Genomic DNA, 14,333 nt, shown 5'->3' on the forward strand with positions numbered 1-14,333 from the left:
TTTTTATTTTTTATTATTCACACAACGTATATCTGTCTCATATTTAGCGGAGGGGGCTATGAACTAAGTCTTGGAATGAGATAAAGTTCCAGCCGATCCGCCCCTAACTGCCATTTTTCAAACCGGTGTGGGTCATAGGGTCGAATTAGTGAAAGTTGATATACATTTGGTCGACTGCTGACGGTCAACAAAGCTTAGGTCTGCACCTGAAATCGGTCGACACGGCTAAGTTCAACAGGGTCGGAATGTCGTCACAAGAATTAGGTCAACAACGGGACTGTCAAAAAGTTGACATCATTTTTTTTTTGTCCCGAATGTCGACATAGACACTGTCGAGGTTTAACGTTTCCCCTTGCATGGCTCGCCATGCTTCGGGCACGACACTCATGTCGACGTTCTGACTGTCAACTTTCCCATTGTCGACCTGATGCTTGTGTAGACCTTCCGACTTGTCAACCTTCAGGTGTCGACCTAACATTAGTGTTCGACCTAATGTTCATCGACCTTCAAAGGGTCAACCTAGTAACCTATCTCTTTCAAACACAGTATTTAATGTGGCAGTTAGGGGCTGATTAGCTGGTACTTTGCGGACTATTGCCTCCTACACATGGTTCAATTTGGTCTGTTTTTCGCACCGGGCGGGGGGGGGGGGGGGGGGCAGGGGGGGGGTGTTTAGCTTCTGTTCATGAGCATCCTGTTCGCACCTAGAGGATCTTATCTCACCCAGTAATTGTACCATTTATGGGCCCTTTAAGGGGTTTATTCTTGTTCATTCTTTCTGACAAAATCCTTCTTAGATGGACAAAACCATGTGCACTGCAGGGGGGCAGATGTAACATGTGCAGAGAGAATTAGATTTGGCTGAGTTATTTTGTTTCTGTGCAGGGTAAATACTGACTGCATGATTTTACACTGCAATATAGATCTCACTTTGAAGAAAAACCCCACCCAAATCTAATTATATCTGCACAAGTTACATCTGCCCCACCTGCAGTGCACATGGTTTTGTCCATCTAAGAAGGATTTTGTCAGAAAGAATGGACTAGAATAACCCCCTAAGTCTTCTCAATAGTAACCCCTTGTTATCACTGACAAAGGGCTTTTCACTGCTACATGTATACAATTTTTTTTTCTATTTTCGTATCATATGAATGCATTAAAGGTAAAACTGCTCTAAACCCCATCGTACACATTTTTTTAAATATTTAGTAATCAAATCACATTTCCCATACTTTTAATGGGTAAGGCGATCTGGACAAATGGACTAAAAAAATGTAAAGAAACACTGCAGTGAGCCCAGTGATAATAACACCATCCTGGGAAACACTGCAGTGAGCCCTGTGATAATAACACCATCCTGAGAAACACTGCAGTAAGCCCAGTGATAATAACACCATCCTGAGAAACACTGCAGTGAGCCCAGTGATAATAACACCATCCTGGGAAACACTGCAGTGAGCCCCGTGATAATAACACCATCCTGAGAAACACTGTAGTGAGCCCTGTGATAATAACACCATCTTGAAAAACACTGTAGTGAACCCTGTGGTAATAACGCCATCCTGAGAAACACTGCAGTGAGCCCTGTGGTAATAACACCATCCTGAGAAACACTGCAGTGAGCCCTGTGATAATAACACCATCCTGAAAAACATTGCAGTGAGCCCTGTGATAATAACGCCATCCTGAGAAACACTGCAGTAAACCATGTGATAAAAACACCATCCTGAGAAACACTGCAATAAGCCCTATAATAATAACACCATCCTGAGAAACACTGCAGTGAGCCCTGTGATAATAACGCCATCCTGAGAAACACTGCAGTAAACCATGTGATAAAAACGCCATCCTGAGAAACACTGCAGTGAGCCCTGTGATAATATTGACATTCTGATAAGACTGCAATGAGCCCTATAATAATAACGCCATCTTGAGAAACACTACAGCGAGCCCTGTGATATTAATGCCATCCTGAGAAACACTGCAGTGAGCCCTGTGATAATAACACAATCCTGAGCTAGCATAGCTATAAAGTTCAATGCGATATCCTGCCTCTTGCACAGCTTTCTCTGCCTGCTGACCAAGAGAACTGTGTAGACCCCCGGCCAGTTGTGTGCGTGATGGACACACAAACAGATCACTGCGAGAATGTGGACGGTGGTAGATAAAGGAGAGAGGGGGTAAAGTAGCACCAAAACAGCTCCTCACTGCCATGTTGAAGGCTGTATTTAGAAAATGACAGCTACTGTAGATACTTTACCTCTCTGCTCTTTATCTTTCTTCAGGCTTAGTACCTAGACCCCCAAGACGCAGATAGCTTCTTTAATCAAGCTGTTTTACTTGTTTGTCTTTGCAATGGAATATAAAATGCATTTATTTCCTATAACAGAAACCCCTGGGAGTGTTTATATACAAGAGGTTGAACTGAGTCTACTTTCAAATTTATAGCTGTTTTCAAAGTATGAAATTATTATTTCTTTGGCAGCAAATTAAGTTTTGGCTTCGGCAAAATGGCCTGAGATTGGTCTAACTCTAACGTACCTGGGTAGCTCCTAGCTATCTGGGATGTGGCCATTAATGTTGGCTGGGATACTGTTGTTTATCCATCCATGAATTCTGTCCCAGTAAAAGTCTCTTTTCACAGTCGCGTCTTTAATTAACAACGGAAAGACGAAAAACCTTTGTATTCTAACAGATGGTTGAAGTTACACGGTCTGAAATCGGCACGGCGCAAAACCACTTGTTTTATTTTTCAGATTTTTTTTAGAGCATTAAAAATACACCAAACAGGATTAAAAACTAATTGTAACAAACTAAAAAGCAACATCATCGACATACAGGATTATGGTGAATTAATGAAGTGTTTGTGGAATACTCGGAGACGTTGTTGTTGTGTAAACAAGGAACCCTTGTCGTCAGCCGTCATGTATAGAAGTGATCCCGAGACAAACAACATGATACACAACGTCATTCTATTCAACTGTCAGAACTCCGGCATACAATGTTCCGTGTTTTTATTCTGTTGGAAATCTGTCAGAAATGACAAGGGTAATTATTGCAGCACCCAGCTCTGTATACAATGTGCCTACAGGGAGGTTGTTTCATTCCATTGCACACTAAAACACTTGTGTACAAGGCACCACAACATGCCAGGACAACTGCTGTGTATGGTTGGGCCAAAGTAAATTTTCTCATTAATGAAGGGGGGGGGAAGCATTTAGCAAAATGGCCAATGATTACATTTAAATGCAAAAATGTATCTACGGCTGCCACCTGGCCGGCAATTATGGAACTCGTCGCCAATGTTATAAATGGGCAGAAACACAATAGAAGGCAAAGCATTTATTTACTTGTCGTAAAACATGGCGACAAAGCTTACAACATACGCAGAATGTAAAACAGTGGCAGTGGGTGACAGAGCAGTGTGTGGCATGAGCAGACAGTGGGTGACAGAGCAGTGTGTGGCATGAGCAGGCAGTGGGTGACAGAGCAGTGTGTGGCATGAGCAGGCAGTGGGTGACAGAGCAGTGCGTGGCATGAGCAGGCAGTGGGTGACAGAGCAGTGCGTGGCATGAGCAGGCAGTGGGTGACAGAGCAGTGTGTGGCATGAGCAGGCAGTGGGTGACAGAGCAGTGCGTGGCATGAGCAGGCAGTGGGTGACAGAGCAGTGTGTGGCATGAGCAGGCAGTGGGTGACAGAGCAGTGCGTGGAATGAGCAGGCAGTGGGTGACAGAGCAGTGCGTGGCATGAGCAGGCAGTGGGTGACAGAGCAGTGTGTGGTATGAGCAGGCAGTGGGTGACAGAGCAGTGTGTGGCATGAGCAGACAGTGGGTGACAGAGCATTGTGTGGCATGAGAAGGCAGCGGGTGACAGAGCAGTGCGTGGCATGAGCAGGCATTGGGTGACAGAGCAGTGTGTGGCATGAGTAGTCAGTGGGTGACAGAGCAGTGCGTGGCATGAGAAGGCAGTGGGTGACAGAGCAGTGTGTGACATGAGAAGGCAGTGGGTGACAGAGCAGTGTGTGGCATGAGAAGGCAGTGGGTGACAGAGCAGTGTGTGACATGAGAAGGCAGTGGGTGACAGAGCAGTGTGTGGCATGAGCAGGCAGTGGGTGACAGCAGTGCGTGGCATGAGCAGGCAGTGGCTGACAGAGCAGTGCGTGCCATGAGCAGACAGTGGGTGACAAAGCAGTGTGTGGCATGAGAAGGCAGTGGGTGACAGAGCAGTGTGTGGCATGAGAAGGCAGTGGGTGACAGAGCAGTGTGTGGCATGAGAAGGCAGTGGGTGACAGAACAGTGTGTGGCATGAGAAGGCAGTGGGTGACAGAGCAGTGTGTGGCATGAGCAGGCAGTGGCTGACAGAGCAGTGTGTGTGGGGATTCAGTATTGAATCCCGGCGGTCGGGATCCCGGCGTTCAGAATCCCGACGCCGGAATCCCGACAGCCGAAATGCCGACAAGGGGGGGACGTGGATCGCCCCCCCCCCTTGCGGGCTCGCTGCGCTCGCCACACAGCGGGCCCGGTGCCTCGCTACGCTCGGCACACTAATTTATTCTCCCTCCAGGGGTGTCGTGGACACCCACGGAGGGAGAATGTGTCGGGATTCCAGCGTCGGGATTCTGAACGCCGGGATCCTGACCGCTGGGATTGTAACTGCATCCCGTGTCTGGCATGAGCAGGCAGTGGGTGACAGAGCAGTGCGTGGCATGAGCAGGCAGTGGGTGACAGAGCAGTGCTATGCATGCTGTCCCCGGCGCTTCCTCCTCCCCCCTGCAGCCGGGGAGGCAGGGCTTACCTTCTGGGGTCCAGGAGGACCCTTCAGGAAGGTAAGCCAGAGGGGGGGGTCGGTGAGGCGGCGGGTTTGCGTCAGCGTCGGCGAAAAGAAGCCCATAGGCTTCTATAGGGTATCGCCACCCAAAGGTGCCGATACCCTTCAGTGCGGTATTATTTTTGATACATTGGAAAATACAGTAAAACCGGGGTTTTACCGCATTTTCCATTTGATACATCTCGCCCTAAGAGCCTTTATATGTCCTCTTACTAGCCGTTCCTAATAGACGTCTCCTATAACTGTCTTTATCCTTTATGTAGCGCTTAGTAATACTGCCGCCAGCATAAATAGGATCTCAGAGCTGCCATCTGCAGCCGTCCCCTTTGATGCTGGATGGTCTGCACCTCTCTCCTCCGCGGGTACAAAGGAACGTCCAACCTGTCCTTACATTATCATGAGCAAAGGATGAGATCAAACAGGCGGATTGTCACAACTCCACTTATCGCAGTCAAATATCACTCAGGTAGTTAATGCAAAAAAAATATACATCTATATATATGTGCTTGGATTCTGTTAGCTTTCTGCTGTATCCCAATCCCCCAAAGGACTGAATAAATGTATACAGATTCAGTCAATTATTCTGCAGCTTGCTAGGGCTTCATTTCCAGACGTACGTATATCATTTCAGGCAGTACAAGCAGCACTGTTAATAAATGTAGTTCTGGCAATTATTTCAAGTTCTGAGAAAAAGCAAAAAAAATAAAAAAAATACAATAATAATAAAAAAAATCTAGATGCATGAGGGTGAGTCAGTGCAGGATCGATGTGCTGTCTTGTGTATGTGTGGGTATAATTCCCAGCTGCAGTACCGTCCTCCAATTAGATGTTTGCCATCATTAATGTAAGATCAACACGGTGCTTCCTCTGCCAGGTAGGAAACCGCCGCCGCCGATGGCCTACTTACCGCGCTGAAGTGCACTCTGGCTACGATGACAAGGATTAACCTCCGTAATAAAATCCTACTTTACAGATACTCAACCCATTTTTAACCTTGTTATGCATAATCGATCAATAATCCTGCTTTTCTGTCCCTAAAAGATTTGGCGTTACTCATTGTTTTGTATTGATATGCTATTATATGATAGAAAAGCCTACTTTTGAAAACTAGAATTACTAACAAAAAATCTTACTCTGAATTCACTCAATAGCAGCAGCACAATATGGATGAGTGCACACCAGCACAGATAAGAAGACCCTGTGTGTGATCATGTGTTGCTGTCTGACCTCCTATTAGGGGGGATAATAAGAGGGGGATTATAAGAGTCATCAGCAGGGACTCCTGAACAGCCTTAACAGCTACAACAAATCACAGTGATTACAGCAAATGTCCTTGCAAAGAAAATCCATAGTGGCACCCATGGAAGAATCTAAAGAATACAGGAGATTAGAGATATGATTTATGCCCCTCTTCCCTCCTTTTCCCCTCTCTCTTCTATACTCTCCTCTTTTGTCTTTTCCTCTCCCCCATTTCATGTATAGGGTTCTTTTCACTGTCTCGTTGCCACTTTTTTCCATTTGTAGACACAGTTTTCAACTTTATTTGCTCTCTGAAAATATTGTGGTTGGATCTTTGATATCATGCATGTTTTTGTATTCCTGAAAAAACTCAATAAAAAAAAAGAAATATGATTTATTTAGATTTATGACTGAAACGGGAGCCTTCTGCAGAATGCTGTGAAAGAATGTGTAGGAAAGGCACCAGCTAAAAGCCATGAAAACACTTTCCATGTGGACTGGATCAGACTGAAAGAATTTTTTTTTTATATATATATATTTTTTTTGTACTTCGTTACCATGTTTTGGTCAAACCACCCTCAGATTTCAGAAACATGGATAATCATTGACAAAAATCAATACAATCATGTCATTTTTGTCATCTAAAATCCAAAACTCAGATTTAAAATTCGAATTCCGAACTGCAGATCTGAAGAACTGAACCGCACATCTCTAATTTCTGATACTGATACTGAGCTGTGTGAAGCAAGTGGGGGATATGGGGCGCCTGTAATGAATCAAATCTGTTACATTTAATAACCAAAAATGAATCGTTTGATTTACTAAGTTTGGAGTATGATTCAAGATGGGATGTTAACAATCAGATTCTATTAACTTCTAGAAGGTGATAAATAAATAAGAAATGGCTCCTGATTGGTTGAATAAGGTAAAATCATATATTTTTTAATACATAGTCCAATACAAACATATATATATATATATATATATATATATATATATATATATATATATATCCAAATATTTCTAAATCTCTATCTATCTATCTACACACACACCTCATAAAGACTCCCCATGTGAGAAATGAAGATAAAAAATATCTTCCCTTAAATCTTGACAATAACAGAAGTGGAAATAAAATGGACAGAGGACTTTTTCTTTGAGGATGTGAAGACGAGGTGACAGGTTCTTTAGAGGAATCTCAGTCTGAGACACTTCATTTGCCTCCGTCTCCCTGCAGACAAAACAGACCTTTGCTGTGAGATCAGTGGCTGCTGTAATCACCTCCTCAGGTATAGAGGAGAGACTATGTAAAGGGGGGATGGGGGGGCACTACAGTATCACCGCCCGGCCCGCCCGGTATGCCTCCCTGTTACTGCCCCACACTCCCAGCACTGAAGGTCACTGCCAGAGGATATCAGACAGGAATTGACATTTCTGCCAGCCTGCGCCTCGGCTGATGTCAGGGCTACACACGGTGCCTCCCGCACAGCTGTCACACACGGAGTAATGCCATTGGCTCGCGCCGCTGATAGGAAATATATTAAAGCTTCTCAGCCCTTTCAGCTGTCAAATGCTATTTGGGTAATTCAATTTGAATATTCCATTTTCAAACACAATTTGGGACCCGTGTATAACTCTCAGGAAGCGGGGTTTAACCCGTTGAGTGCCGGGACGGTGAGCAATGTGGCACGCGGTGACCTCAGCAGCTGTGCGGTGTGACAGGGGATATACCGTGTGCTCATCTCATTATCACCTCTGACAGACCCCAGCAGTGCTATTTAACCCATGAAGGCCTGCAATGTCTGCAGAGGCCCCCCACCCCCTCTCATGACCTCATCTTTGTGGGTCTAAAAAAGTCCATTTCTAATGACATTCTCATAGAAATGCAGCGTCTTCCCAGTTTCAGTATGAAAAGTGTCGAAACGGGATGTCCCTGCTTCAAAAGCATGTGTAAATGGGGCGCAACCCGGGAATGTCCCCGCATGTCCCTGGAATTTAATTCCCGGGTCGGTCTCTGCATTTCTGGTGTGAAAGAGGTAAGACACCCAGCTGGCCAGGCTCTGCCAAATGCGTAGTTGCTACTCAACATTGTGCATGTCTCGGAGAACATGCTGGGATTTGCAGTACTGTACTGTGGCTCTGCAACAGATGAAGAGTCTGATGGGACTTGTAGTTCTCACTAGGTCGGGAATCCAGAAATGATCTAGGTCTGATTAAAACTGGAATAGTGAAACACAGTTCTGAAGGCAGCGAATCACATCTGGGAGACAACTCCGTGTTCTGTGGCTTAATTCTAAATAAATAATAGTTTGTAATTACTTTCCTGCTGCCTACAGATGAGGCGTATTGTTATTAAATATAACTGAGGATAAAGGAATTAAGTTTTCATTAATATTAAAATACAGTAAGATTAATAATTCATTATTTGGACATTATAGATGTAGATAAGTCACAATAGAACAACGTCCCAAAATAAAATGAAGCGAGGATAATGGATTTTCGCAATCCACCAGAGACTACCCGGGCCAGCATCAGAGGGTACAATGAATACTCCTGTCACGGACACAGAAGATAACTGTGCCCCCCGACACCCGTGAAGCCCCACCCCTAGGCTGTGATTGGCCCATGTGCCATTCACTGAAAGAACAGGGATGACCATAAATGAAAAAAAACATCAATGGTCTTCCATTACATAGTTGGTAACCAAATAAGATGAGGGGAGCAGGTGTCAGGACCGAGTAGAACCCCTCAGAAAGTTTTTTGGCAGGGGGGTTCCAAAATTTGTAGTTGGACAGTATTGTTTTTCCTGCTGACATTATTAACTCTCCTCTAAACCACTAAACATAGTGTTCATCACTATACAATGCAGGGGGGATTCCTTTGTATAAGACATTTTATTTATATTCCAAACTCTTAGGATATATAAATTGGGGCATATTAATTTTTTGCAGAAAGCGTGGCTACGTTGATGCCTATTTTGTATGACCGACAATTTACTTAAGCCATCCGACAGCCCCTCCTTACATTACCTCTCCTACACAGACCTGACACCCAGCGGATGGTTTATTCTCCAGGGAGCTGTCAAAGGAACAATTATAACTGTGCAGACTACATTTGCCCACAGGAAGAGAAGTGATTGTATGAGCGGGATGGCAGGAAATAGCCACAAGCAGCTAATTTCCACACTGATGGTCAGCAAGACTTACTGGTGTCATCTTCCTCGGAGAAGTGTCAGAGAGAACGTCTTATGCTGAAGGAATTAAGAAGACAGCTATGAAAATCATACAACGCCCATTAGAAACTAGAGATAGCACCGCAAGCAATGACAGGAGTACAAGAGGCAAATAAGAATGGCGAGAGAAGGGCAGAATTCTATCCCTCTAGGACGCTCTGCCTTTTTCTAGAGAGGGGTTTCCAAATGCTTAATTATTGAGTGAGTGCAACTCAACCAGCCCATCCAGTTCCCCTGCTCTATGGAGCATTGGAGCAAGACTGGATCTGTCCTGGAAGGTGGTTTCAGGGCAACTGGAAACCCCCCCCCCCCCCCCTAAATAGAGTTAATAATTGTTGTATTTTAAATGCTATGCAATATATACACTGGGGCATAATTACCACCCACCCCTTCTATTTGGTTTCTGCAAAGACCCCCCCCCCCACACACACACACACACACACAAACACTTTTTTTATCAGTTATTTTCAAGGGAGCACCACTTGTTATAACACATAGACCTGATCGTCTGGCCTCTGGGTGAGGTGAGTAGGTAGCTGTGGATGGGGGGGTAGGTTTAGGCAAATACTGGGGGGGTTAGGGTGCAGGAAGGGGAAGGTTAGAGTTAGGCTGGTGGGAGGGGAGGTAAGGTACCACCTGGGTGGGGGTTAGGGTAAGGCACTAATAGGGGAGGGTTACATTTAGCCTGTGAGTAGGGAGGGTTAAGGTTAAGCACTAAAGGGTGAGGTTAAGGTTAGGCTGTGGCCAGCGGGAGGGAAGGTTTAGTGGATAAGGGAGGGGGGGGGGGGTCTTACCTTCTAAACCCCATCGACCGCTGCCATCTTGACCGTCGACAAATCATACTGATCCCATTCATTTTACGTAAACATTTTTTATTCGAAATTTCTCGAAACTTTTTGCCTAGGGGCGGAGTTAAACAAAATCTGCTCCTCTAGGGCCCCGTGATTCAAAAAAAGTTTGGGGACCACTGACGGACATTGATTGAGATATATATTTATGTTACTGATGTCCGCATTCCTGTAGACCTGGCATCTCCTGCAGCCAACAACCCCTCTTGTGTTGAAGTGCATAGTACAACTGGGACAATGCTACACAATAACATAGAAAGTAAACTTTAATCATTTGTGTGTGTTTCCTTAGTGTTACCCTAAGCCCGTCATACACATTAGCCATACATCAAGCAGGCATCAAAGAAAATCTTTTTGTAAAGGAGATATTTCATTACACCGCATTTTAAGAAAAGATGAAATGACGGATTTCTTTTAATTAGAAAATATTAGAAAATCCTAAGTGTCTAATAATGCAGCTGTAACAATGAAACAAAGCACAAGATGTACTGCAAGCATCCCGCTAATTGTAATATATACGGTTCTCATTGCACCTGCTCTTTGCATGCAGTCTGGAAGACCTGCAAAGAAAAAGCCATTGATCCATATCTTGCACTAATGAGAGCTAATGAGGGCAATACAGTTAGACGTGAGTTGGATTGATGTATCTATATCAATTCTGGAAGGCCAGCAAGGCAGGCTCGGCCACTAGGCAGTTTAAGGCAGCTGCCTAGGGCACCGGGACTACTGGCGGGCGGGAGGAGTCTCCACGAGTAACACAATTTAGGATGTCTATGGAGGAAGACGTCCTTGTTGTAATAAATGAAGGTGGTGGCTGTGGGACTTTTAATACCTGAGGGGCTGGAAAGTGGGTATTGGTGGCAGAAGTGGGGTTGGGGGTGCCTAGGGTACCAAGAAGTCTTACACCGGCCATGAAGGCCAGTGCTCTTGGACACAGCATGCCTCCGGCTAGTGGTGGCTTCAGGGGTGGGGCTGCAGCACAATTCAAAATTCAAATAGGGGAGAAACACCAACTGCTACCAACTGCCATTCCAAACTGACTCACTGGCAGTTGGTGTTTCTCCCCAATTTGAATTTTGAACTGTGCTGATGCCCCTACTCTGGAGTGGCCAATGCCTGTGGCCTATCCTGATCTAAACAGACCGTCCCATCTCCCAACAGTGGGAGACCATTATCCTGAATCTGGGGGATACTCTGACTTACCGGGCAATCGACTCCTAACTGTCATTTTCCAAACACAGTTTATTGGCTGGTGCACTTTATCCACCCCAATGTTCGTTATCCGCCCAAACCTGGACTGTACTTTGTCTGTCTTTCTGCCAACACAGTAGAACTCACTGGGTATACGGCACTAATTATATTTGAGACATGTAAGCACAGTAGATTGGAACAGTGTCAGAGTCTACACTACTGCATCCACCGGCGCAAGAGGCGGGGCCTTCAAGGAGAATGCACATGGCTCCCCTGCAAAGTGGGATAACGAGGCTGGTGCGAGGATATGAGAATGTAACCTCTGCTTGTCGTATGAAGACATCCTGCCCTCTGTCTTCACTTGGAAACACTAGAGGTATCCCAAGTCACATTATGGCATATTGTGTGGAATTTCCCCATGCATTGTTTTAATTGATTTACCGTTCTCTGGGGAACAATCGCTAACCAGCTACATACAACAAATGCCACCTTGGGTGTGCCAGCTCAGCGGAGGCAATGATACAACGTCAGTTCCCAAATCAAAACCAAGGGGGCGATATATTCGCCCATTTGCTGGTAACCTCTATCTCCGGTGCTTGCTCAACCCTTCAGGACCAGGGGCGTAAAGCAATTTTGTCATGTGATAGTTTTTCTGGATAAATGATTACTCGTCCATGGGAACGGCCAGTGTTTCATGGGAGTTGCCATGAAAACGTTGGGCATTCCCATGGTAATCGCCCGGTGACATGACATCACTGTATGTCAACTGCCCGCCCACTTCCTACCGAATGTGCACACGTATATAAGTGACCTGAGAGTCACTTTATTTATGCGTGCATGCACCACATCTTTCGACAGTCGGCGACCATCGAAATATGGTGGAGGATCCCCCTGGCCTGCGAATGGATGTTTATGTCAAACATCGATTCGGGCAGGGCTGGTTCTGGTTCAAGGGTGCAAATTTGCATCTGAGCGAGTCAACCAGAATAACCATCAACCATCGCCCCCTGCTGGCCGATGCAGCGCATCTCAGATGACCTCACAGAATTACGTATTTCTTGGATCATGTATAACGGTATAAAGGGAGAAGAGTTTCCGGCAAAACAATGCTATCGGGAGACTATCAGCCACTACTAATGACAACACAATGAACTCTAATTTCAGCGCCTAATAGGATGTGTCAGGTAGATGTATTCCGATGAATATGGATGGACTCAAGCACTTTGTTGAGTTCATTATTAGCATGAAAGAAAAATATATTCCTTTTTTTAATTGTCTGCCGCTCACAGCTGGAGGCCAGCGGCTGAAGATGAAGCACTTGCTTAAAGTGGCAGACACAGTCCCCAACGCTGCGCAGTCCTCCGCTCTGTACTGCAAGTGATGAGATAAGCCGACATCAGGATACCTCCCGATGGGAACTGATGGAGATAGATATTATCCGGGACTAGGGGTTTACCGGGCCGTCGTATTTCTAGGCGATAATATATGATAACTTAAACTGTGCCAGCTTCTGATGCCCAAATATGTAGCATGGGGCGCAGTAGTACACAGGTTGGTGGGCGGCAGGAGAAACAGGGCTATGCTAAAATTTCCCAGACTCCTCTACCACCTTTATGTCACTGCAGGAGACATCACGGCCTTCCGGCCATAACCGGTCCTAGGTCCGGATCTACAATTTTGGAAAATTTGAGAAGTTGCCCATAGCAAGAAGTCAGGTTATAAACTGCGCTAGACAAATGATGGCCTGCTAGGAGCATCTTCTCCCCTTTATCTCTTCTCTAATGAAAGACTCTCCTGGAATCTTCTAGCTCCAGCTGGTTGCCCATATCAATCAGCTTTCATTTATCGAGTTATTCCATAAAATGAGAGCCAGGGTCTGATTGGTTGAGGGCAACCTCTCCGCCTGTCGTCTACAGAAGCTATGACTCCGGCTATGTCTCAGCTCTCTGGCCGCATACCACAACTCCCTCCTGACCTTCCCACTGAGCGTGGGCGGGCGGTGGTAGGCATGACTCCTTGACCTGCCGCTTGTGTTTGCCCTAAGTAATCTAAAAGCGCAAGATTGTATCATGTTAATTATAGAGGGTTTAAATGCCCCCAGGTCTACCCCTGCCCCCAGGCCTACCCCTTATGGTGAGCATGGATTTGGCAGCAACACTTCCCACATAATTGAATGTTCTCCCACTTTCTCACAACCACCTGTGCGGCTCCCATGAGATCAGGACATCCGCTTTCCCATATCTGCATTGGGCCCTTGTATGGCTCACCTCCAACCGTGGAACCTCTGCAGCGCGCCCAACATGGCTGCCTCATCTGGTACACTTGTGCATGGGGTGAACAATACATGGACAATACAGTACCCAGGGCCGCCACTAGTAATTTTGGGTCCCAAGACTGACCTTCAGTCCGGCCCCCCCCGCTCGAGCAACCCCCCATACCCCACCCACGCGCGCGCGCCCTCCCCCCTGCACCCCTTCCCCGGAACTGACCTTTGCACTGCAGAACCCTCGGCAACACAGTCAGTCACACAGGCACAGTGCAGCCTGCAGAGCGCCGAGCCCCTCTGTATCCTAGGCTCGGCACTCTGCAGGCTGTACTGTGTATCGTGCATGCCTGGGTGGGGGGCTGCCGGGTGGGTGGCCCTGACAGTACCTACCACGGCTCCTAAGGCTGCAGGGCCCAAGTTGTACTGCGTTAGTTTGCAAAGTAACTGTCTGTTCCCAGAACGGCTGCTGTTTGTTCTCGGATGTGTTTGAGATGAAGAAATATGAAGTTCTATCTGCATTTATCTTGTCAATCTGTTTCAGTATCAGGATTTGGCTGTCGTCCTGCAGTGTCTGCCCCCCCCTCCCCCCTAGTTCCTCCCCCTCCATCGCTCCGCTTACAGCGCCTGGCTTACCCATAATGGGGTCAGTTATACTCCTATAGAGGTGGAACCTGCATCTACAAGCAGTCTGTTGGAACGTCTGTCGCTGGGATGCAAAGAGCATTCAGAG

At 46.1% G+C, this 14,333-nt stretch overlaps 1 protein-coding gene across 4 annotated transcripts in view; it reads right to left on the bottom strand.

Moving 5' to 3' along the window:
- The window catches only part of CTNNA2 (catenin alpha 2), a 1,425,647-nt gene that overhangs the window by 586,998 nt on the left and 824,316 nt on the right, over nt 1-14,333 (bottom strand). The window lies entirely within an intron of this gene.

Source organism: Crinia signifera, chromosome 1 (genome assembly GCF_055691185.1).
Source record: "Crinia signifera chromosome 1, ASM5569118v1, whole genome shotgun sequence".
NCBI lineage: Eukaryota > Metazoa > Chordata > Amphibia > Anura > Myobatrachidae > Crinia > Crinia signifera.